This window comes from Dromaius novaehollandiae, chromosome 23, assembly GCF_036370855.1.
Source record: "Dromaius novaehollandiae isolate bDroNov1 chromosome 23, bDroNov1.hap1, whole genome shotgun sequence".
Classification (NCBI taxonomy): Eukaryota; Metazoa; Chordata; class Aves; order Casuariiformes; family Dromaiidae; genus Dromaius; species Dromaius novaehollandiae.
Window position 1 is genome coordinate 6,184,958 of NC_088120.1, and position 25,893 is coordinate 6,210,850.

The window sequence follows — 25,893 nt, forward strand, 5'->3', positions numbered from 1 at the left end:
GCCATCATGTCAGACCTCTTGTCCTATACAGCGGGAGCTGATTAGAGATAGGGAATGAGGTATTGCCTCTTCTTTAATTTGCTTTCTGCATAACTCTCCGTAAAGGCCAAGCAACCTTTTCCCCTGACAACCCACATTGCCTTGCCATTACATGCCTTGCTCTGGCAAAGTACTTGCAGGCAGCTTAAGTTTCTTTTTTCCGTCATGAGCTGAACGGGCTGAGGAATCGTAGCCCTTAGCCTCACGGGGATGCAGCCTTTCCCAAGGCTTGGGTACCACTTATCTTAGCTGTGGTGTTGCTGTTCATTAGCATTAGAGTTGGTGGTGGCCTTGGATAGCTCTGTGGCTTCTGGACCAGAAACGCTTTGTTCCCAGCTTTGAGGAGATGCTCACCAAAATGCTCACTACAAAAGCACCAAAAAAGTGATTTCCATGGCAAGGTCTGAGTCTCTGTCTCTTACACAGGTGACACTGCTGGAACAACGCGAAGGAAGGAAGTGCAGAATCAGATCTGGTTCCCCTTTACAGCCATTTGCGTGTGCTTGCCATCTTTTCACACTGCATGGCTGTCAATGACTGCACGAGAGGTAAGGCAACGGGGGATCAGGCCCTGCCTCAATGACAGCAGCCAGGAGAATGCTTTTTGCAGTGCTTAGAAAGGATTCCTCACAAAAAACCACTGGTTGCTCCTGGGGGAGCAGGAGGAGACTACAGCTCCTCAGTCACCTCTGGGAAAGGTTAGCAAAGAAACACTTACTGGAAAGGTTGACAGGAGCTGTTAGAAAAGGATATCTCCAGATAATGGCTCAGAGGAGAAAGTCCTCCAGACACAGTGGTCCCCAGTGCTGGAGCACAGGGCAATGCCGGAGCGAGATGTCCCAGCACCCTCCGGAACAGAGCGGGGTGGCTGGGAAGGTGCTGGGCCGCAGGGTGCTACGATGGGCCTAAACCTTCGCTGGAAGTGCGAAGCATCCCATAGCAGAGACCACAGAGCACGTGGCAAGCGGGGATGCTCTTGAGAAGCTCCGATGTCTAGCAACACAGGATGAAGGATTACTCCCATTTAACCTCCCCATGTTGCTGTGCAAAAGCAAGACATTTGCAACACACCTAAGCAAGTTATGAAACATGGCATATTGTTTTGTTTGGCTAGAGACAACATTTTTCTGTTCTTTTTTTTTTTACTTTTAGAGGGAATCGAAGCTTTTTCACTATATAAATGAAGGTCCACCTAGATTCAGAAAAACTCATCAAGATTAATTCCTAAAATAGATAAATGAAAGCACATTAAACACCTATGTAGACACAGTCATTTGGAATTAAAGGGTCCATAATTAAGTTTTACTTAATTCACTTTGGAAGTGACTTGAGACAAATTGAATTAAGACTACTTTAATTTTAAATGAAAGTATCCAGACCTGGGTTTAATGTAATTTAACTAATCCACTTGCATTTCACACCACTAGTTCGTTTTGGTTTAATTTTCCCTTGTAAGCAAGCTCTTGAACAGACATCAGGAACACAACTTTATTTTCCCTTTTCCATCTAGAGAGGGAGCCACAGATCTTCTTTTCCCAACAAACTTCCCCTCTGTGCAGTTTAAGCCCATTTCACTATGCTTGGGGTGAGTCTCACCTGCTGTGTGCAAGATGCCTGCTTTGACATCCACATCAAAAAGGAGCTAGGGATGTTATTTTGATAGTGTTTCTGAGCCATCTCCCAAGGAAGTCCCCTCTTGCAGGATTTCCAAGCTCACCTCCAGGAGAAGGTTTCAAACTTCAGTGATATGCGGTAAGTGATAAGATTTGGAGGCCGGCTCTGGGAAGGCACTGTTGAGGATTATTGGCCTGGCTTGAGGTGTGCCAGGATCCAGGTAGACTTTTAAGTGAACTGAAGTAGGGCTGATCACAAAGGGCTTTGGCAGAGCTCAAGAGGAGAGATGTAATGTGCGAGGGCTGGAAAGACTCCAGCCAATGATCTCAGTTTAATTAATACCATTTAAAAGGCTGCAAAGGTCAGTTATAGGTTCCCTGAACTGCAGCAGTAACATGAGGGTGGTGATGTTCTTCCAGGGTGATTAAAATGAGGGATCTCTTTGGAGCTTCAAACAATGAGAAGCGACTAATGTAGCCACCAGCAACTGAACAAGCAGACCCAGGGCTGGAAGAGACCTCAGGCATTAGAGAAAAGTGTTTCCAAGGGAGGGAGAAGGTCAGTGTCACTAATGTAGATGGCACATGCCCAAATCTTGCTACATCTGGTTTGAACTAGCATGGTTCAAATGAAGTTAAGTTCATCCCAAGTCTCTTAAGGTGCCAGGTAGGCCTACAAGAGCGCATATAATCCCCTGACAGTTTGGGTTTCACATAGAGAAGGGCCGTGTTCCCATTGGTAATAACAACGGTGGTAGTTTTCATCATTTCAACTTGCAGTGGGCATTGTCTGTTTACACAGGCTTTGGAAAAGGAAGATGGTCTCAAATCACAAGAAGACAAATCAGTTCCAAAACCATTTAGACAGTCAGACAGCTTGTCCTTCTCTTAATACCCAAGGAATCGTTAGATCCACACTTTGCTTGCAAGGTCTCCCCATAAACCCACATCTTGTAACACCCTGCATCTGCTAAGAGCGCTAGTAAAGTCGTCTGGTGCCCATCCATCTTGGTGAAATGGTTCAAGGCTTAACAGAGGGGAGGCATGCACAGTTCATCCAGGCGTTACATTTTCTGGAGTAAGGAATGAGGTTCAGGAGTAAACTTTACCCAGAACAGAGCTGGCAAATCATAAAAAAGTTGATTTTTTTTCAGCAAAAAGAAAGCTCTTCTTTGTTAGCAGTCAGAAGCTGACTTTTCTTTTCAGCCACAAACCAAAGCAGTTGGAGAAACCCTGCCAGGGAGGTGCGGCTTGGCTCCTGAGTGCCTACACACTTCCCTACAGCGCCTTTGATTTCCTAAATCAAACTACACTTCCCAGAAGGCACTTTCCTTGGCAGAGGGAAGGCACTGCCGCCAGGCAGGCCCATGGCTAGGGCTAGGCATAGTTTAGTTTTTCAGACATTTGATTTTTTCCAACAAGACAAGTGGGAAAACACGTTATGTGAAAATTTCATTTAATCAAAAGAAAATCACGTCTTATAGGAAAAAAAAAAAAAAAACCTCAGCTAAGACGGAATATTTTCAACCAGCCTAATGATAACTATCCCACAGCTCCCTAAATCTGGCTCCTTGCCTTCACATAAGCAGCGAATGTATTGGAACTCCTGCTGTCAGCATTTTAGCTCATTTATGACCCGCCACCTCTTTTCAAATAAATTCCTATTGAATTATCTGAAGTGAACAGAGAGCAAGAGGGGAAAGGAATTCAGGCTCGCAGGATAATACAGAAGTTATTTCAGCTGGAAGATCAAGTGCATTGCATCCATTGAAAAATAATTTAAAATGGTGAGGGAGGTGTTCTGGACTCAGCGGGAAGTTGATGACTGATTTGAATTCAGGTTTGCGCACCCTTTTACGAGGAAAGCCTCTGGAAAATAAAAGTCCCCAGAGAGCTCTCTTGGGATGTGTCAAACGTTACAAGCCAAAGCAAATTGGCGGTGTGACACCCAGCTCCAGCCAAAGCCCAAGGCGGAGGGTCCAGGTACCCGCCTTCTCCCAAGGGCAGCCGGCACGGCAGCAGAAGTGACACCGTCCCGCAGGACGGAGCTCCTCAACCAGCTCCTTATCGCTGGGAAACGTCACTCCAGCAACGTGCGTAGCCCCAGGGAGAGGTGCCCACAGCTACCGCCTTGCCCGAGCACACAGGGTGATACCCAAAGGGATACGACACGGATGTAAAATCGCGCAGAGCTTTGGGGCACTCACCAGCTTGGTTTAACACCCCCCCGAGCAGAGGGATGGACCAGCAAGGAGAGCGGTGCGCCGTCAACTGAAAGACGGGGTCCTGCTCCCTTCGTGACCGTTAGCTGCCTTCATCAGCCCTTATTCCTGCCTTAGTTTTTCCTCTCTATGATAATAGAGACCCATTTTTGTGATTCATTCAAGCTCTCTGGGTACAAATTGCTAATAATGGCAAATACTCCTGAAGGTAGTTTAAAGAAACATAGCTAATCCTGTTTGTTTTGTACCATTGCTTACTCACACTGCTGATATATACAAATATATGTGTCTTTTTCTTGTTAAGATTCATTTCATTTTTAAGTGCATGTGAGAAGAGCCAGAGTTCAGCTATACATCTCTTGTTATTAATGTTTTTTAAATGTTAATAAGTACATGTTGTTATGATTTCATCTCCTGTGCAAAAAAAAAAAGCTGCGCTTTGAGTGTGTATTACTCTGGGAGACCGGCCGTGTTTACATCCTTTATGAGATTGGTCTTTGTTTTCTGAGGCTCACGGAGTGTCTTCTCCATTTCACAGCACACTAAGGATTAACACCCAAACTGTGAAATGCATTGTACTTCCACTGTTAATCTGTCACATTAAAAAAAAAAAAACAAAAAAATGTTTCGCTTGCTTTTGCTGCCTTTCCACGTTGGTGATTTTGGGGGGCGTTTTGGAAGACACTCAAATATTTCAGTCCTCGTGCACCGAGTGGGTGTCCATGTGCGCACTCCCGGGCGCAGACGGCCAAGCAGATGGTCTCTGGGCCACCTAAGTCCTGGGTCCTGGACCCCCATCAGCAGGACTAATGCTGATCTCCTCCTGGGTCTCCCAGGTACAGCAAGGGTGATCCAAACTTTGTATAACCTGCATTTCGCACTGTACCTTGAAAGACTTGGCTTGGGAGACCAGACCTGCAATCTCTGCTCTTCCTACCTAAGCTTAAACAAATGAGTTTGTGCTGCTGTTTCCCGTCTGCAGGACAGATATCACAGACCCCTTCGGTCTCACCAGGGCCTGGTGCGGGGCTTGGATGTTATGACAAAATGGGGTATGTAAATAGGTAATACAGGGAGAAAATGCAAGCTCCAGCTGTTTCTTGTTTTTTAAAGAAAAGAATGCCTCAAGCTTAGGAACCAGCAAAAAGTTCATAGCATTTTATATGAGCCTGGATTCCCATGCGGGGGTTTGGAGTGAATTTTACATAAAGTTTTTCTGGAAATATTCCAGCTTACAGCTGAAAACCAAACTCGGCGAAGGTACCAACCCTCGGTGACTCAAATCTGATCCTGGGCTGAGATTTTCAAAGCTGCAGAGGAAAGCTGGACAGCGGAGTTCGCATTAATTTTAATAAGAATTGGGCATTCAGATCCTGCAAGTGATAGCAGAGGCTGTCAGCCTCAAAACCTGTACAAGCCCCAGCCGAGCAGGACTGCATTTCTGCGGAGCTCTGACAGCTCTAAATACCTGTTGGAGCCAGCAGAGACCAAGCGCGGCACACAACCATACACACACGCACGCACGCAAACGCCTTGCTCCCACAGCACAGCTGGAGCCTTACAAAAGTTACGGGAATAATTTTCAGCCTGTAAACTTTGAGGAGTTTTTCTGCCTATCAGGAAGTGAGGATTATCTGCAAAATGCATTCATATGGCTAAGTGAAAGTTATAAACATTCAAATTCCAGTTCAGCAAGTTTTTATGCTGACTGCTAGACCTCTTTTTTGAGCAGATACTACCAGCATCTATCTTGATACTTAGGAGTTTCTTAATGAGCAATCTTCAGCACAGCATTTGTGGTAATGCTGAGAGGTGCTCTAGTTATCCGTAGATGAAACTGAGGGTTTCGAGGTTTGGACAGTTTCTTAATGCAGCCTTTTAGCTCAGACTTGCACAAACAATTAGAACCACTGGCGTGTGCAAAACTTCTGGGAGAGGCTCGCATTGCCACAGCCTCTCAGTGTGAGATTTCCTAATGAAAATCTGTGAGAACAGGATTTCTGGCTCTATTTCGGCGCTCCTGTCACCCTCTGGGAAGAAGTGTGCGTATGCCACAGCTGGTAGTCACCTAAGGCTGTGGCGATGGATCAACCCCGGCGTTGCACTCGGTTGCATTGCACTTGGTTACTGTGTCCAAGTGGTTTCGGTAGAGGTCCTTAGCCACATCCCCGCAGCATCCCGGATTCAGCACCAGTAAGGGAGTATGATGATTTTGACTCTTCCACCTGTAGATAAAAAAGCAAAAGGGAGATAGTAGCATGTATGCGTGTGAGTAAAGATCATCAAAGATTTTCAGACTCGTGAATGTTCAGTACCTGAGATGCACTTTAACATTAAATGAAGAATCTGGTCAGTTCTTAAACCCAAATCGGGGCTCCTTAGAATTAACTCTCCACTTTTCTCAGGAAACTTTTAGGAATATGATTTAGTAGGAGCAAAAGAAAAAAAGGAATGAGAAACTTCTCTAGACAACAAGAACAGCCACAGTAGATGCATGAGGGTCAAAGCTGAAATGCAAGTTCTGCCCTTATACTTCAGGGCTCTGCCAGTTGCCAGGATGATGCTCCCCTCATCAACAGGCGTTGATGTCTCGTGGAGACAGCCCTGGGCTGGGGCTCTGGAAATCAGGTCTTACATGCCAGTCCCGTGTCCAAAAACCACCCAGTATTCCAGGTGAGAGCAGAGATAGAAAGCCGAGAGATGGAGGATTCAGTCCTCTCCAAGAAGAGGTCCGTTCCCAGTTGAAGTGCCCTGTCCAAGGTCGGACTGGGAGCTGCAGCCAAAGAAACAGCTGAATCGAATTTTTGGAGTCCTGAGCTAACATCTCAACAGACTTTCTTTCCTTCTTCCTGGCACTTGCTAGGGACAGGTTATGTGGTACAAGCTGCTCCAGCAGCTCTTCTGATACAGCACTTACTGGAAAGCCACTTTCCTTGCCAAAACTGCTGCTGCTTGGATGTCAGCATTCACTTGCCAAGTTGTGTTGCCTTTAGATGTTGTGCATATACTTATCAAAGTCATTTTCCCCCGAGCTTTCAATCAGATAGCCCTGTGCTGAGCAAACAGGAGGAGACACTCCTTAAGTCCTCAATTACATTTCTTTTCTCCTCTTCAATTCCAGCACAGACAAGAGGTGATAATACCGAATCTTTCAAATATTTGATATACAAAGAGAAGAGCTTGTTAAAACGAGACCAATTAATGCATTTTTAATCCACATTTAAACACATGCAAAGATCCTGAATACTAATGCTGTCATTTAAATTCTGAGCGGGGAGGGCTGGCACACGAGGCTGCATATCTTTCAATCTCTGCTTTCCTGCCTTGTTTGAAGCAGGCAAGGTCGACTAGGCACTGCTGCTTATAATAAAACGGCGTGTTTAGGCTCCCTCCAATTTTTTTTAATCACCTGACAGTGTTCTTGCAGCTACTGATCATGCTGGTTTTTTTTTTTTTTTTCTTTCCTTCCTTCTTCTTCCTCCTTTTACTCCAGAAGTTCAAGGACATTCTGAATTCCCCCGAGTGTGCCTGCTGCTAGGAGAAAACAACCACACAAATCCTTTGAGCTCCTAATATGTTTCCCTTAATGGTACAACACGTTTGCTTCCCACTGCTTCTCATGCAAATTGATCAAAACCTTGATTTTCTTTCTTTTTATTCTTGCTGTTGACACAGCAGATTGTTCAGGTGGGCCACATGCAAAGGCAAAAGCTATTTATTTGAGGCATTACTTCTGTTCTTGTTGTACCTGGTGGCTCTTGCAACCTCACGCTCTGTGCATATAAAATGCTTGGCCCAAAGAGGCTACAACACGTGGGGGAAAAGGGGGAAGAGAGAAAACAAAGTTTGTGCATTCACCACCGATGACTGTTCTGCAGCGTAGGAAGTTGCCACCTGTCAGCTGAGCTGCGGTAGCGAAGTGTGTGCGCTTCTCCATGGCTGGCCTTGCCAAATACGATGTTACTTAGACCAACTATCTGCTTTAAGAAAATGCATTTCACTTCGACGCAGCTCGGCATGTGCATGCGGCCAGTGACTGAGACGCAGCTGGAAACCCTCTCAATCACTTCAGACCTGGTGAATATTCCCCAAGATTATGAGAAGTGTCACAGAAAATAGGTAGCAGAAACAGGAATGGAAGCTACATCCGCTGAATCTGAGCCCAGTCCCGGAGCGCATATTGTCTCCTGCTGCAGTGGAGGATATTAATGGAAGAAATGAGTGTGCCTGGGAGTAATTTGCCAAAAAGAAATTTCATCATAACATGTTGATTCATCAAAGCCAGAATATCTCCGCGTAAAGGTCCAATTTGAGTAGATTTCACATTTGGGGGAAAAATGGAGAAAAGTTTTTAAAATTATCAGCAGGTCACCATGATGCCTAGAAAGGAAACTATTTCTATTTTGTTTCAAATTTACTTTTTGCTTTGAAATGTAAGTTCAGCTACTGGATGAAAAGAAAGATTGAAATGGAAATGAAACCTTCGGAAATTATCAAGCTGTAATGTTTCTGGGAAACCAGACAGTTTTTAAAAATTATTTTGCTAGAGTTTTCATTTTTGAGCTTTTCTTTAGCTTTTCAGCTTTTTCAGGACAGGATAGGAAAAAAGACAACTTTCAAAATCTTCAGAACCTTCAGACTCCAGGAAAAGTGTTGTGTGTAACATCAGTAGTGAACGAGGAAGGGGTCATTTCTCCGGAATGAGGTCCAAATGGATCTAATTGTAAAGTGACCCCTTATAATCAGAGCCTGCTTCTTCGAGATGGAAGATTATCCTGTATTTAAAGCTTTGGCCTTGAACTTGGAGTAAGGGACGGTGTTTCTCAGGCTTTTACCTTTTTCTTAATTAAGAAGCCATATTAAATATTCAGAAATTCTGCTCTGTGACTTTCCCAGGAAGTACAAGGGCATCCCAGAGAGACAAATCACTTTCTCATTAACACCTAGCCAGGCCACTGCTTTCCTTTCCCTTTCTCAGTCCTAGCCGTGCAGTCACCTCGCAGCTCTTGTCCCCTGGGGCCACAGAATTGGCTGAGAGGTGCAGGGAGGTTTTTTTCTGAATTGGTGGAAATTGAGCACAAGCTTTTCTGGCTTCCACTGCCTTTAGTGGAGAGAGGCCAGTTTACACCAGCTAAAAGTCTGGCTCTTTGGGTATGGGAGCAACGTGCAAAGAAGCAAAGCTGCTGGGAAGGTGATGCTTTTACAAGCACCTCCAAATGCTGCTCACTATGTTCACGCATCCGTATGGAGGTTTTATGCAGGGAGTCTTACGAAACACTGGAGGGACTCAGCTCCTCCTGAAATCCCAACCCGAGCCTCATCAGCGTGGCAAACACCCCAAGAAAACTACTCGTCTCTGCTGTATGAGAGACAGCCAGCACATCCCTCTTTGCATGCTACTTGTCACCAGGATCCTTAACAAGACACTATTGATTAGGACCGTCAGCATCGCTACAGCATCTGCAAGCTGAGAGCAAGCTCGCTGCATCTGCAAAGGGGGAGCAGAAGGCACTCTCGCTGCCGTAGCGGCTGAGCAGCACAGTGCCGGTTTGGGGTGATTTATTTGCTGCTGAGGGCTGCATCAGACTGTTCTTTCCCTTTTGTTTTCCCTTTTGTTTTCTGTAGTGGCCTGTCAGTTCTCAAACACTGAAGAAATATTTTTCAATCAAGCAGGGTCCGTGACCTTCTGCATTTAATTACTAATCAGAACCACATGGACCATCAGTAAAAGGTGATGAAAGGCAGGTCTTTATTGGCTGTTTGCTCATTTTTCCAAAGAAGTGTTGGATCCTGGAGGTGAGAGGAGCTGGAAATTGCTGTCATGCGGGACATGTTTTTGTCATTAAAAAGGAAAAAGGAAAAAAAAAGAAGGACCTTGTGGGAACTTTTTTTCTGAAGGGCAATGAAGCAACTGCGGACCCCTATTTCTTGCACTCCTTCCAGCAGTCCCCAGACAGGGCACAGCCCAGAGACTACCACCTCCATAGGCTAAAATCCTGAGCTCTGTCCAGGATTTCTAGTATTTTCATGTCCAAGGCAGGCAGCCAAGATGTCCTGGCTTTCCAGCCCCTTTCAATGTTCCTGCTGCAGAGCTGTGACTCCTGGGAGCCTGGTGGAGCACTGCAGCTTGTCCTTCCTTGGGCCAAGAGGACAGAGAGCAGCCAGCCCTGTGCCATTAGCAAACCCACTCAATCTGTGCCTTGTTAGTCTTTCTTAACGAGACTAAATAAAGGGTGACTGGCCTCTGTAATGAGCTTGGATAGAGGCAGAGGCAGCTGGTGATGTGGAAGACAAGTATCCAGGCTCTGCAGGTAGGTCTTAATACTGCTTCTGTGGTTTACATTTCTTGGAAAAAAGGTTGGGAAATTGGGAAAGATGCCTTGCAAGCTGTGTAGAGTTTGGTCTTAGAGACTAAGTGATACTGGTTTTCTATGAGCTTCTTTGCTTGAAGGAATATGTGTGTTTATTGCCTAGGCAGAGTGGCCTGAGAAAGGTTTGCTCTAGGTTGGCTGAACACAGTAGATGCATAAGAAAGTTGATGGTGCAATAAAGGAACTTTGCTTTAGGTTCCTTAGACTCTCAGATTTGAAAGATAAATTCTGTATCAGGTCCAAGGCGAGTATGCACTCGGTATGAAAGACTGCTGATGGAAAAGCTTCTTCAAAACTATTGGGTTGTTCCTGAATGTATCCAGAGAAAGAGGTGGGTGGAAGGAAGTGTTGCAGAGAGGGTCCTAGCACTGCGTATGAGCCGGAGGCAAGGCACCAAACAGAGCTGGCCCGCTGATACAGGTCACTGGTGCCTCTTGCTCCAGGCAGGGCACTGAAGGGCTCTCCATTCCCTCAATGTGACCTGACAAGAAACTGGGCAGGGGTCTGGCCTGCTTTGGGAGTTTTCCAGCAAAAAAACAAGAAATTTGGCTCTGAATTGGTACTGCCTGGCAGAAAGTGCTGTTTGTATTGTAGCACTTCAGCTATGGTATAAAACCCCAAGAGGCGCCTCAAAATACGCTGGGGTACCTGTGTTTGTGCTTGATATGGATGAGGGCTTTTTGCACACAAATGGAATAGCTGCAGTGACTGGAGACTCTCACCTGCATATGGCTTAAGACACTTGATGTCTCCAGAAGGAGCAGATGGGATATGGTGCAAGGATTGGCTGGTGTTTCAAAATGTCAGGATCTGTTCAATGGCTCTGTCTCGTGAAGTGTTTTTGTGGCGTCAGGAGCTGTGGGACCTCGGTCTCCACTGGAGGTCCCAGTGCTGCTGCACGCTGGCAGTGTGGTAATGCACCTCCTGGAGCCACGTGTCCTGCAGTGGCACATGGTGACCTGCAAAGTCGGAGCTGTGCTCGGATGCTGCAGGCACAAGCCGAGGAATGATGGGGAAAGGTTTGGCACGTAAGGCTGAACAGCAGCAGGCTGGCCTTCAGAGCCAGGATTGACGCGAGAGGCTGAAAGCTGAGGCCTCTCCACTTCTGCTGCTTCTGCACCTGACTTGTGGGGTCTTACAAATGTCTTGTCCTTCCCTAGGGGACAGGCAAAGGTCAGGGATTCACCTCTGCAGGCTACGTTATTCTTTTTATTGGCAATTGCCTGGTGCTGCTCAGCCATTACATGCAGGCTTGGCCATTCACAATCTTGCATTAGCTGCAAGTCCAGAACACCAATGCCCTTTTCTTTGCTGCATGGAATAAAAGGGAAAATCCTTCTAGCTCTCCTTTACAGGAAGGCAGAGGGCCTGGGACACCCAATACACAAATCTCATCCTCGGCAGTAGAGGACAGCAGCTCGCAGCTTCGTTATCTTGGTGTGAGCTAACTAACTGATGGGGCTACCAATGATACCCTCCTTCCCTGTCAGTTCAGGTTCCTCTTCTGCCAAGAACTGCATCTGGGAATCGAACCTTGGAGCTGTGCTCATAGCCCAGACGTGCATCTGCTCTGACAGTCCGCAGCCTGCTCCCAGGACTGGTCTCGGCCACCCGAACGGCCCTGGCAGTGCTATCCCCACGCTCCTCTCCTCGTGAACAGCAGAGTTCATTAATTGATCCATGTTGCGGCAGGAGCAGGGAGTGGGAGGGAACAAGCTTGCGCACAAGGCAGCGATAGCATCTGCTTTGTACGAGGCAGCAAGCAGTGGGGTTATTGTTTGTTAATAGATTGCTTTTGAAAAGCTGCTCATATGGGACCAGGCGAGTTTCAGAGGTAATTAAAACTGTGTCTATGCAGAAGGCAGGATCTGATTATTTCCTTTCCAGAGCAGGCAGATTAAACCAAGAAGGTTTATTTCACTACTTCTGAGAGTGCAGAGCTGCTTTGAATGAAGCTCCTAATGTAGCAAATAATAAATAAAATTCCTCAGCTTCTCGTCTTGTATTTAATTTTTTTCTCTTTCAACCATTTTTCTTCCTGGACTTCTTCCTTGGATTTAAACAGTCCCCATTAAAGAGGACATGTGCACCCATGAAGTACTGCTGCTCTGAAAGTCATTTTTTGGTTAACACCTTTTCAAAGGCGAGAATAAGTGGGTTTAAAATTTTTCTGCTTCAGGACTCCATCCTAACTGAGACAGAAAAATGATGGGGAGTGGGGAAAGAGGCTGAGAAATAGTGATGAGGTCTCCTTACCACCTCTCATAAGAAAGGAAGGAAATCAACTAGTGTTAAAGGTAATCAAGACACTTCAGAATCAGGTCAACATCTCTCATCTCAAAGACTGGCTGTGAAGTTGCAGTGCTGCCCATGGGATTTGGTCTCTGCACCGCTTTAGGCTCTGCCTGCTCTACACATTTCAAAGAGCTGACCTTTGTGGAGCTCCAAGGGAGAAAAAAATCTAGGTAGAGATTCATAAATCTACCAAGGAGGAAGAAAAGGATGATGTTATCTTAGACTTTGGCATTATTGTTGTAGTTCCTTCATCTGATGCGTGGCTGAAACCCTCAAGATTTACCTTGGCTGGGAGATATAGGTAGTAGAACTGGCCAGATGGCTGAGCACTGGCCTGCAGTTGGAAAGAAACATGCCCAAGGTCTTGCAGCATCAACGAGGCATGGAGGAGACTAGAACACTCTCTGCTTGGGAAATGTCTCTGAGATGGAGACAAATATATGCAACTTCTGCTGGCCTGGTCCAGCCTTGGTTTTCCCATACTGAGGTGGGCAAGTCTATTCTAAAGGGCTCAAATTCAAGAGGAGTCAGGCCTGCTAACACCACTCTTCTAGTGCTTTTCTGGAGGCAAAATCCCTTGGCAAAATCTGTGCCAGGCTCTGTGTGGGGCTAAACTTCAGGCCCAGACAGCATATACGCTTCAGATGGCTGTGCTGCCATGTCCTGCGTGAAGAAGGGAGGGGACCGTGCAAGGGCTTTCCCCAGAGCAAAACTCCTGCCCTGTGGCTGCTAGTTGGATCTCCCTGCAGTAAATAGGGCTAATAAAGAGCCCTCCCGTATTTTGGGCTCTGAGGGGCAGCTATGGGGAAGGGGGGAGGCTGAAAGGCTCGGAGGACCATGGTCAGTGACAAGGAGCAGGAGGACTTTTGTGGGGCGGGGGGAATCAGTAGCTTAAGCTGTTTTTCTTGGCCACATTCAGCAGCTCCGAGACCAGGAGGGTTTGCTTGCAAATCCTACACAATTTGCCAGCTGGGCCTATGCCCAAATAGACCAACTGACTGCAGTAGGTTTACGTAGGTGGAGCAGACCACCACCTCCTGGATGCTGAACCCTGCTAGCAGTGATGGATTTTTAGCTGGAAGAACAATATGGAAAGGACAACAGTTCTTATGCAAGGACACGTCAGCAGCATCGTGACTGCTGTCTGTACTTCCATGCCAAGTTCACCATTTTTTTATGCAGCTCAGATGGTTGCTTGTCACCTACTGTCAGGTGTACGGTAGCAGTCTGGGTTAAACAAGTGCCTGAGGTCTTGGTCCTGCTCCAAGTGAAAAAAAATCTCAGTCCCAACTTGTTGCTATGGGATGACTTTGTCAGTTGTGTCAGCAGAGAAGGACTAAGGTACACAGGGACCACAGTGGGATCATAAATCTTTTTCATCCTTTCTTCTCCCATGGCTGTCTGTACCCTCCAAGCTGGATGATACAGATCACACTAGTCCTGAATTGGGAGTCACTCCTGAAAATCCTGTCTACTGGTCAAATGAGGATATTCTCCATTGCTTAGAATTTTTCTGTCAGGGCTGGATGTCTTTTCCAAAAGAGGTGACTTTGATGCAGAAATTACAGGATGAAGTGACACAGCCCTTGTTCCATAATAGATTGGACTGGCTGATCATAACAGTCCTTCCTGGCTCTAAAATCTGTCTAGCATATGTAATATACTTGCATATGTTTTATGAGTGCATGAGTCTCTTTGCGTGTACTTAAATTGAGCACATGTATGCATGCATACACATATTTTATTGCTGATAGGAAATGAAACCTCAGATTAAAAGGCATTAACAAAGATAAAAAGCAACAGAATCTAATTTCAATTGTCTGTGGCAGGAACCCAATTTTCAAATGATAATTACAATAATTAAAAATTCCCTTATCAACAGAGACAAAAATGCTGCACATTGGCAGCCAGAGACGATGAATGAAGCAAGCTCAGACTCCTGAATGCTGAAATCAATTTTCAGAAGTTCAAACAAGCCCCAGAACAATTCCAGTTTTGTTATGGTTTTTTTCCCTCCTGGGGGCAGAAGAGATTTTTCCCATGCACGTGCACAAATTCCCTCTTTCCCCTGCCCCTTTCCTTTATCCACAAGGTCACATTAGCTGGAATAATGGAGAAATGTACCTCCCCAGATGCAAATCCCAGGTAAACAAAACCAGCACAGTCGGCGATGATTGTAGGAGCACCATCATCATCTCCTGCAGGGATTATCTCAAAGGCAAGAAGGGAGAGTCTGCTCTGGGTGGATGTCGTCTCCCTGTTATTACTGGGTGCCAGGTAAAGGCTGAAATTGAAGCTTCCTGTAGAGCTGCAGTATGAGGATAGTTCAAAAACATATCAGACCTTCCCAGTTTGGTCTTCTCTTCTAATATGAATTTTTTTTATTTAGAATTAACAAAAGTATATGCTCAGTTTTTGGAGACCTAACCAAGCAAGGTTCTCAAAGGTCTTTGTGCTGAGCAGTCATGAATTTGCTTCCTGATGCCTTCTTCTGTTGTTCTGTATAACTGGGGAGTTGATGCACAGAAGTTGAAATCTAATCTTTAAAGAAGGGCACATCTCAGAAATGGACGTTTTTGCCCTGACAAGTCCCAGATTTATGTGCAGGAGCTTTCTGAAGGTAGACTGCAAAATTTGTGAGTCAAATTAAGTCACAGAACAAAAATAGATTGGGTGGTTCTCTATTTTTTAACAGTATTGTGATGTGCACAAACTTGCAGGCATCCAGGCCCAACTGATCCAGCTGAGTGACGCCCCGAGAGAGGGAGATGGGACTCCAGAGAGACCTTGTTCCCCAGCCTTAGCAATTCACTGGGATTGGAAGATGGGAGAATCACTTGCAATGGAGCAGAGCCTTGCTTTCTGCAAGATGCTCAGTCCAGGTCTTCAGGGAAGCTTTCACTTCAGCTTGATGGAGTTAGTCATCACATTGTCATAAACACTGGAATCCAACATGATGTATTTATGAGCAGATGACAGTTTTCAGTGCATGGCAAATGCATTAGCACTCTTTAAGCGGTTTTAATTGTACCTAATTAGTAGAGAGAGTCCCCAAGCAGAAAGTTTGGCTCCGAAAGTCTATCCAAATGTCTTCATTGTTGTGCTAGTATTTGAGTTCAGGATTTAGGGCGGGCTGTGATTCCATTTTGAGACCTCTCATTTGTGGGGGCTGGCGCTTCTCACACATCTATGTCAGGATTCAACGAGTTTGTCCCCACCCATGAGCAAATGTTTGCACTATCAGCTCCATACTATGTCGTCTGGTGCATCATGCATACAATTATTTAATGTTCCTTCTCTCAGTGCCCTCTCTCCAGCTCAGGAAAATCCTGCGAAAACGTTGAGTTGTGTGGGTGGATTAGTGTAATAACTGCTCTAAAACCATGTTAGTTTCATCTCTGTTGGATTTTATATGAATTGGATTTTTGCTACTGGGACAGGCTGTTATTTGGGTAACAGTCAATGAGAATTTTCTGTTTATCAGTGCGTATGCAGGAACGTGAAGACAGAGACAGAAAACTAACAGCCTAGTTCATGAATTCCTTCCTGGATTTGAAGAAAGTTGCAGGATCAGAATGTATCTGGGGAGGGAGAGAAGGAAAAACTTTGTTAGCTCAAAGGTAGGCTAGATCAGCTCTGTGCGGAGTAACAAAGTGTGGACTTGCTTTGGTGGTGGGCTTTTCTGTTGGCTTTCTCTCTCCCAGTGGATTATGGCTCTAGAGAGAGGAGGACACATCTTGGCCATAACTTTCCATCTACTTGGAATTGACCTGTAGCAAATGTTTCTGCAGTTTGTGGGCAGAGCAATAAGGGGAAGCTGGGGAGAGGGGCTGGAGTTCTCCTAGCTGTGTTGCCTTCGTTGACTTTTTATTCATGCTTCCCCAGATCTGATCTTGGAGGCTGGCAAAACCAAGGTGGAGGTAACAGTGGGATTTGTGCCAAGCAGGAAGAGGTTCTGCCTGCAGAAAGGAGTGAGGTGTCTGATAAGGAGAAAGAGCTTTTGTACCGCTTAACAGTTTTGAGGTTTCATTCCCCTCGGTAACAGCACTCTTAAAAGCCCTTTTGTGTACGGTCATGTATTTCCCTTCTGGTAAGGAAGAAATGATGGATCTGCAGAGCTGGCTCCATGCAGGGACAGGCTTCCCTTTGGATAGTGTAGTCCAGTCCATCATAAGCTTCATGGTTATGTTCCTCATCTCCCTTGAGAGAGTCTGAAGAGTCACCACAGCCTTAATGCTAGCTTTGCAATCTCACTGCTCCCCCTCAGCAGCCTCCCCTCCCTCGCGCCCAAGGTGAGAGGATGAGCATCGATTAGACCAGCCCTGCTGAGCTGTGCAGCTCCAATAATCACCCAGCTCTGCTGGCACCGCGCAGAATTGACGTGTTGGTGGGAGCAACTTCGTCAAAGCGGGCAGAGCTCAGGGTGACCTCAATTTCTCAGCTCTGATATTCAATTATTTCTGCAAGGAAAAGAATCTTTGTTATTTAATAATGGCTGAGGCACTCCAAATTATTCAGCAGGGGAGGAAGTGAGTTGCTGAGATGCACAGAAAGGATGTGGTTTATGTTGGGGGTGTGTGTGTGGGGGGGGGTGATGCACTTGAAGCCCTACAAAAGGGAGAACTTCCTGCCCACTTTACCTAATGTCCATACCCAGCACAGATAAAACCACTTCTTTGGGGGAGTCTCATCCAGGCATGTGGGCTGGAGAAGGACTTTTGTTTCTGCAGGAATCTTGGGTTTAAGCTGGTCCATTAGCTTTTGGGAAGAGCTCAGCTGATGACTGAACCTGTCCCTATCCATGGGTGACACTGTTCTTGTGGACACTATGGGGCTGGGATCACCTCCAGGTTAGGCCATGGGGATCTTTCTGGTGAGCATATATTACTCATACCCAGACTGTGAGCCCCTCCACTGGGGTTTCTCATTCATCTAGAGCTCCTGGCAGAGAGCTCATCCTCTGGCAAAGGCATCTTTCTGGGTTGCACAAGCAGCTCTGGCCCATGTTTTTTCCCCCCAAATGTTAACGATACGCATCCCACTTAGGCATAGAGCCATGGGACTTCCACCTGGTGCTCTCCTAAGTGGTTTTGTACGGCAGGTCAGTGGTGTGTCATGGGATGCTGCTGAATTAGTGTGAATCCGTCCTAGTGTGAGCATCTCCCACCTGTGTGCATCACAAGTCAAGTTCTTCCCCTCAAGTCAGAAGGTGAAGCTGTAAAATGCTGGAAGCTGTTTTCTGAATGTTCCATACCTGCATGTTTGAAAAGAAAAAGCATCCTTGCTTGCATATTTAATTGCCAAATTACCATATAAATGTCACATCACTTAGGATGCCAGAACTCACTGATATTTTAAATGTTTCCATGTTTTAATTCCTTGCAAGTCAACCTTTGCAAATCTAGTTACAAGGGGGAAAAATCACTAATGGCATTTTCTTCACTATGGAGCTGAAGTGTCTTTCCTGAAATCTCCACAAGAATCTCCAACTGATTTTCTTACATGGTAGTCACAGGAGTTCCTCCTGCTGCTTCTCACCAGAATAGAATGAGTTGGTGTCAGTGAAAACCACAGAGTGGCAACACCAAGACATGCTTGCAAGTTTGGGTTAGTTTTGTAAAATTATTTCTGCATAATAACCCCAAAATAAACAGGAAAGCCCACACAGAGTCGGAAGCCTTGGGGAGGCTTCATGCAAAAAAGCCCTGCATTTCAACATTTCCTTCAATTTTATTGTAAAAACAGCTGTCTAGAAAGGCTCAAAATCAATGTGAGCTGTTTTGAGGCAGCACAAGGGATTTTCTTTTCTTGGCTTTTTTAGTGCATTGAGAACTGCACACCGTCAAGTCAGTCCAATATTTATATTCACAGTTACAAATACATGCTTGCTGACTTCCCTATATTCACTTCCATATATATTCCAAACCTATGTCTGTGGTTCCCAGTGCTGGTTTGACATTGCCTTGTACCAGCCTCTCCCAGTACTGTGTTAGAGCCAGAGTCACGAGTCAGCTGAAAGAGCAGTTGTTGCATTTATGATCTGTAGGCTTTCTATAATAACTGTCATCAAACGTGATGGAAATAGTCGTGCTTCCCTTAGCTCACCTCTCCTGGTGGCCTGTGGCACCTCTTGGCACTCACTCACGTATTTTCTGTAAGAATAAACAGCTCTGATGACTACAAATGGGATATGAAATCCTAAAGGAATCCTAAGGAGTAGATGTTCTTGTCCATCTGAGCCCTGCTTCATGCAGGTCTGGTGGAAGGGACAGTGTTAGTCTTTAGCCACCTTAGTGGTCTTTGGAGCAAGGAAGGATATGTTTCTGCCTGTGGCATCAAAGAAAGCAGCTGGAGGGATGTTCTGGTTTACAGCTGGTTGCTCACGGTGCTATTTTAGCAGCTGCATTTCAGAACTGAACTGCCTCTGGAGAAGCAGATATTTCTGTCACCTCTTCAGCATAATGTCTAAGTGTATTCCCATCTCTGTTTACAAAGGGAAGAAAAACAGCAAATACCAAAACCCCATAGTGAGGTAGAGGCAGGACTGATACTGTGAGTGAACATATGAGAAATAGCAGCTCTGCAACGCTTGGGCTCTCCTGAGACACCCGTGCAGTTGCCCAGCCTCACAATGTGACACAAAGCACATTTTTCTTCAGTCTTGTCCTGAGCTTCAGTCTCCCTGTTCTCCTGGAGCACTTTCCCTTAATGAGAGCAGGGTCTCGTCTGTGCATGTGGTGGAGTTGACAGGGCACTTCCTAGTTCAGCTGTTGCTTCTCCAGAAAACATTGATGCAAATCTACTGTTTTGTGGACCTTCAAAAGGTGGAAGGGCAAATGCCATCAGAAACACGTCTGGCTCCAAGCCTGGCTACCTGACAGTCTTCTGGGGAGCCTGGTCTTCCAGGGAGCCTTTCTGCACTGGTAGCTTTGGGTCCGGAGTTATGATTTCCATGCTCTTGATGTGACGTAGCTACTGCTGATATCCCTCCTCTTCCTTGGACTTGCTAGGCATGAGGTGGTAGCAGAGCACTTTCTAAGCAGAAAGCAGAGCTTTTCTAATTCTGCTTATGTTGATGTTCTTGCCTGAATTTTTCCAGTCTGAAGTGGAGGAAGCAAACTCATATCCACTAATCCAGATATTTAAGACTACACAGCCAAGGTTAATAATCCAGTGACATCTGAATTGCACGTACTGTAAATAATCAACATCCTTCCAAAAAACTGCTGATGGATTTAAAACAGGCTAATTACAAAAATATGAAAGGGAAACGGCCCCATTGATTCAGCATGTTGCTGAACAGAAAGGCAATTTTGTAAAAGGCTGGGGGCGACACGCTGATGTGCAAAACTGTGTGTGTAAAACATATATACTCTGTGTGGGGGTGGAGTGTACATATATATACACATGTGCATGTATGCATATATACACACAATACAAAGTTTAGGAAACAAGGATTTTTTTTTTCTGCTTTGGTATTTTTTCCTTCCTAGTGAAGATCATGTCTCCTACCTTCTTGCTCCTGAAAAGCAAAACTAGTCCGGCACGTTGACGCTTGGATTTTTTGCCCAGCTCCCTCTGGGTCTCCCCAGTCTGCTTGGACAGGCACAGCAGAGGGTTTGACTGTTGGCCAAGCTTGATCCCAGCTCTCTCAAACCTTCTGGACATGTTGGTCAGGGCACTTAATGTTTCTGTTTCCCCTCCCACCTCTTGTTGAAGCCGTTGTAATCTGTTCTGCCCTGATTTTAATGCATTTAGTGCAGCGAGGTGCCTGTCTTGATCAGAGCCTCCAAGACACTGTGGTAATGCAAAGAGTGGTAGGTTTTGCCCAGGACTCTCAGGAAAGCAGGTTTTCCAGGGCGCATCTTTACTGCAGACCTGACTCGTGCGGAGCAAGCCCTCCCTCCTCAGCCCCAGAGCAGAGCCCGTGTCCAGGCCCGGGCTGGGGAAGGTACTGTGAGCCGCTTCGTGCTATGGGAGTGCGTAAAGGAGGGACAGGACCCCAGCAAGGGGGCACAACGGAGCATGAAATGCCTTTGTTAATGAAACCCTTCCGACTGCAGAGCCCGCAGAGAGGAAAGCTGGTCTATATATAGAGACAGGCACTCCAAGACTGAGGAAAGGAATGTGTCTGCTAGAGAGAAAACATCAGCTATTGACCGCTGGGATGTGGTTAGACGGGTGGATGGTCAGAAAAACTGGAACCCCCGCAGTGGAGAAGGACCAGGGCTAGTGTTTCATGGTATTTCCAACCCCTCAAAGAAGAGCTCGCTGTAAGAATCGGTGGTGATAGCAAGGGACAGAGCTGTGCCCAAACCAAAGCAAGCAGAGACTGTAGCCAAGGTTCAGGCCACTTTTATCCTAGTGCCCCCAAGCCTTGAGTTAAAATTGCAGATCTCTTCCACTGGCTTCATGTCCTGGCCACGTGGAGCAACGCTGGCCGTGGGGCTGCAAGTCCTCATGCCCAGGCTTCCTGAGATGGACAGGTTGCTGAGAGGTCCAATCCCTCAGTGTTGTTCTTTGCAGCCCGTCCCTCCAGAAGAACGGGGCAAGCAGGATGCATGTGGTTGCCCACAGGATTTATATCAGATTAAGGACATAATGGAGTCCTGACATTTTAACCAAGAGTTGAAACATTTTAAGCCATGTGCAGAGATAATTAAGGTCTTTGCACTCTCCAGCAGTGATATTGCAAAGACCAGAAAGCCAAGAAAGATCCATTACAGCCCAAAAGCTGTACGCAAGACTTCACACTTCCATTTGCAGTTTCTGTTTTTAACCTTCTGTCATTACAAAGCAACTGTATGAAATAGGGAAAGGCAAGAAACAGGAGCGCTAGATAAATAAGGCTTAGGAACAGATTCACCTTTTACTTGGGTGCTTTCTATTCCTTTGCAACTCCACCAGCCTCACTGAAGTTCACTCCCTGGGAGAGAGCCTGGGGCCCCTATGCCTTAAAGCCCAGCATGAGGTTTTGCAGGATAACAAAGAAAATGCTCTAACAAGCCACAAAAGTTTATGTAAGGCCAAAAATGAAGCTAGGGAGGGCATGAAAACACAGACTATTTTTGCTCGTGCCTATTTCCATTCCCAGCACTACTGTAGAAGCCTCTTAATTACTAGAAAGAAACTTGTAATGGGCCTTTTGGTGGAAGGCCACATTGTTAGCTGTGTTTGTATACCAGGAGTTACATTTATAAGCAACCTGAAATCTATTATAGGAGGTTCTTTGGATTAAAGGGGGATGGATGGTGGGGGCAGCCAGAGCTTTGTGTGACTGTCCTCTTTTTGCTATTTGATGGTTTAATGCAGTCAGGGACATTGGTGCTATTGTTCAGGAAGCTGCAGCGTACGATTTTGCATTCACTTCGTCATCTAAATTCTGCTGGGTCTTTCGGTCCTGCTGCCGTTCCTTGCTCGGATTTGCTTTTCTGCCTGTTCAGCCTAATTTCATCAAGACCGTTGCACTGGCTTTCTCTGGCCCTGCACTTCTCTGGGATGCTGGGCGTTTAGAGGACATATTTCCCCAAGGACTAGGAGATCAGGCAAGGTCTTCAGAAGACGTTTCTGTCCCAGAAAGGGTGTATTATAATCACCAACCCCAAGATTTTCATGCAGTACCAATCACTCTGTGAGGACTGATCCCCCATCAGGAGGTAGAGACGAAGCAAAGCAATTCTTGTCTTTCCAGTGGTTAAATCATTTCTGACTCACGAATGACCTTAGCGAGAAGTGTCCAGCTCACAGCAGATAGGGGAGAAACACCCTCCAGAAGCAGGGTATGACAGCCTAGGTCACGTCCCTTCCTCTCTCCCAGCAGGTCCTCTTTACAGCCCAAGCTTAGCAGAGCGTGTCTGTGGGTCTGCACCGGATCTGACCCGTTTTACGTAATTTAGTCTTTCCGCTGCTCTAGTGTAGGCCAGCTGGTCAGGCTTTCATCTGGGACGGTACAGAGACAAAACGACCTTCTGGGAGTCCTTACCCACTGCTTTCAGAGAGCCTCTTCTGCACCTTCAGCTTTGCAGTCTCAGTGGCAAACCAGTCTTTTTACATCTGCACGAAATGATCTCTGCAAGGAAGTGCAGAGGGATGGGGTTTGTGTGGGACAGGGCTATGTCTAAAAGAAAATACTCTGCAAAACCAGAGGTACCCAGCTAGGCAGAGCATGCACCATCTTGTGTCAAAGTCAGGATGGGAGCTTGCTCCAGCCAGGCGGGACGAGTGGCCCAGATATGAATTGCAAAGTGAATGAAACTTTGATTTTCCTGTCAGCCTGTGCGCTCTGCACTCCTGGCACCCTGCTGATAAGCTTGTTTTAATGGCAATGGGATACAAAGCTATATTGACCGCGTCTCCAGGCTGCCTTTCTCAAAGGGAAGGCTTCGCGTTCCCCAAGTTTTATGACTTCAAGCTGTCAGGTGCAGAGGAGGGAGAGGGGGAAAGCCATGATGGATTCATTCTTCTGCCTTATCCAGTGGCTACACTGCATGTTCCACAAATATCAGCATCTTGAAATGCTGCGGAGAGAGACAGGAGGAAGGGCAAGCCCCAGATAAATTGGCAGGGTTTGCAAGGCTTTATTGCCAGTGACAACAGCACCTGAAAGGGCCCTTAGTTTTCTCCCCCTCTTTGATTCTGTTTTATTTCTCCTCATCCTCCTTCAGTCCTGTTTCTACTCTCGCTTGTCTGTTATTACACTTAATGACTATTAATTAGGAGACCTAATTATGGGTCAAAATTTGCTCGAGCTTGGTGCTGCACAAATTCAGAGTATAGGTGCGTTCATCCACGTGTCTTCCTTCCTTCTTCTCCTTGTGTCAGTGTCCCTTCTCTGAAGCAGGTCTCAGAGTCCCAAGTCCCACCGGTGCTGCCCCAGATGAACCCCCCCACCTCAACCTGCCTTCCCCTTCCCCCGGGTGCTGCGAGGCTCTGCCTGTCCGCGGGAGACCCCCTCGCTCAGAGTCGCGGCACAGGCACGAATCGGGAAGGGGACTGTTCAAGCCTGTATCTGGGCAGTAGGACATGACCACGAGTTTTAAAGCCACAAATCAGGCCAGCTCAGGACCTGGAGTTTTTGAAAATACTTCATATGTGCTCTATATTTTGGGGGTCTTAAAAATGTCAAATAATCACAGGATTTCAGGAGATAAGGCTTTAACAACAATAGGTACAGAAGTCATGATGGTGGGAACCCTGTGAGGCTCTGGGTGCTGCTATGAGTTGGGGCAGTAATATCAGGAGCAACAGTGATGATGAACACTCCTAAACGAAGCAGGTTGCATCTTTAGGGACCTCCAAGGACAGGGGACCAACACACCATTGCACAGAAGGGGAAACTCATGCAGGTTGCTCAGACGCCCAGCAGAGCCCAGAGGAAAGCTGAAGTCCCTCAAGCCGTTGTCTCTGCACCGCGAGGAGAGAAGAGGGAGGAAAGTGTGCAGCATGGGAAGGCCTTTAAAGCTACTGCTTTGAACACTAAGCTGCCTTTGCAGGACCCGCAACTGAGTTACAAATCTGGGGGCTGATTCATGTTTTCTAGGGCCGAATCCTGAGTAGAAATCCTAAATAAAAGGATTTATTTCAAAGCCTTTGCTTTGCTTCAGGAGATGTGTGTGGCGTACGGTGCTGTGTTTTGGGGAGGGTTGCAGGGACTTGGCAGCTCCTGTACTGCAGTACGCAGATTGCCCAAAGCTTTTATGTCGCTTCGGTGCTGGAGGAGGATCAGAGAAAGATTAGACAGATTAAGGTTTGGGATATTGGACACCTGGAGAAAAAAAAAACAAAAAAAAAAAAAAAAAAAAAAAACAGGAAAGTGAAAAGAATCCAATTCTGCAAAATACCAAGCACCTCTTCTCTCCTCTTCACTGAGTTTCCAGGGCATCAAGCTTTTATTATAGCTATGGTTTATGTTACAGACAAAGACCCTAATGAAATCTTTCTGTAGTTTGTTAAAGAGCTATGTGTACCTAAAAGGAGAGATGATCTCCTTTCCCGGAGCCCAGCTCCAGCAGAAATAGAGAGGACCCAGCAGTGGAAGGACTGGTTTTACCTTCCCGATAGCAGCTGGAGCTGCTGGACCTGCCGGGGGGTGTGAGGCATTTGATTCCTATAAAGTCTTATTGGGTATTTTGGCATTGCCCAGGGTGGCAGAAGGAACTGGATCCAGATCCAGATTTGTTGATGGCTGATCCAGGTCCATCTTTTTGCCTGCCTGGATTTGTCCTTTAAAAAGAGGCTCTAAAGCATTTTCAAATTTTGTAGGCAGAATTTGTGAGTGGCAAATGCTTTTCGTTTGGACTGATTAGCATGAACTGTGAGGTTTCTCATTGGTTATGTCCTGTAAATCTCTCTCTTGCCTCTCACTTTCTTTTCTTTTTTTTTATTCCTTTTTTTAAAATGGGGGGGGGGAAGTTGTGAGATATAAGCCCAGCAAATCTACATTATCATATGTAAATCCACCTCTGGCTTTTAATTCAGCAAAAAGCTTAAGCTCAAGATAGGGTCTGAAAGCACTGATGTCAAAATCAGACCTTTTTCTTCCTCCAATACACACAGAATTTCTTGACGGGTTTTATTCATTGGCACAGAGACTGTGCCGTTTGGTCTAATACAAATACCCATAAATACAGCTTGCAAGAGCTGCTCATACCCTTGGCCTGATTTGCTCCCCTTGCAGTCAGGCCTGAGCTTTGCGTTTTTACGTGCAGCAGCGTTGTTTTTCCCAGACGGTGCAGACGTCAATGCACCATTCGAGGAGGCAATGCGAGAGCTGATGTAAAACGGGGTACATGAGACCTTGGAGAGGTGCTCGTGGACCAGCTTTGCAGATGGATGTAGTGCCACCAAAATTCATTCAAGTCAATGGAGCTATCCTGTTTTACACCAGCTGAGCATATGGCCCCTAGCGCATGATACCAGATGGTATTTTATAAGCACAGGAATTATTTAGGAGTGTGGCTATTACCCCGGTACTAATGAATTACAAATAACTCCTCCAGGAAAGACCCTTTGCTGACTAAGAAACATCTCCTCGAGACAAACTAACTGTTGAGGTTTAAAGGGTCAGCAATTTTTAAAAAATGTATTTTATTCCTTATAAGTTAAAGGGGCCCAGGAATATCCCACTTGCCTCATTAGCAAAAATTACCCAATTTTTCTTTCACAGTGTAGCAGGGGGGAAAAAAACATATAAAATAAACACCTGGCAGGAGTGCATAATCTGCATAAATTCAAGTGGTTACACTCTTGACAGAAAACCAGGCCAAAATGAGACTTTCTAAGCAGGCAGTAAGACCTCAGTGATGATTTATTTTCATGCATGGCTGGGGTTTTAAAGAGTAGCCTTATGGATCC

General features: G+C 46.0%; 1 long non-coding RNA gene across 2 annotated transcripts in view; it reads left to right on the top strand.

Moving 5' to 3' along the window:
• LOC112981207 (uncharacterized) overlaps positions 1–25,893 on the top strand; it is a 410,306-nt gene that overhangs the window by 345,623 nt on the left and 38,790 nt on the right. Inside the window, exon 4 of one of the 2 annotated variants that reach the window (XR_010392654.1) lies at positions 466–4,482. The exons of the other annotated variant lie outside the window; for it this stretch is intronic. This is a non-coding gene — a long non-coding RNA (uncharacterized LOC112981207). Of the gene's footprint in view, positions 1–465; positions 4,483–25,893 lie in introns of those variants that run through there. 2 annotated transcript variants of the gene reach the window in all.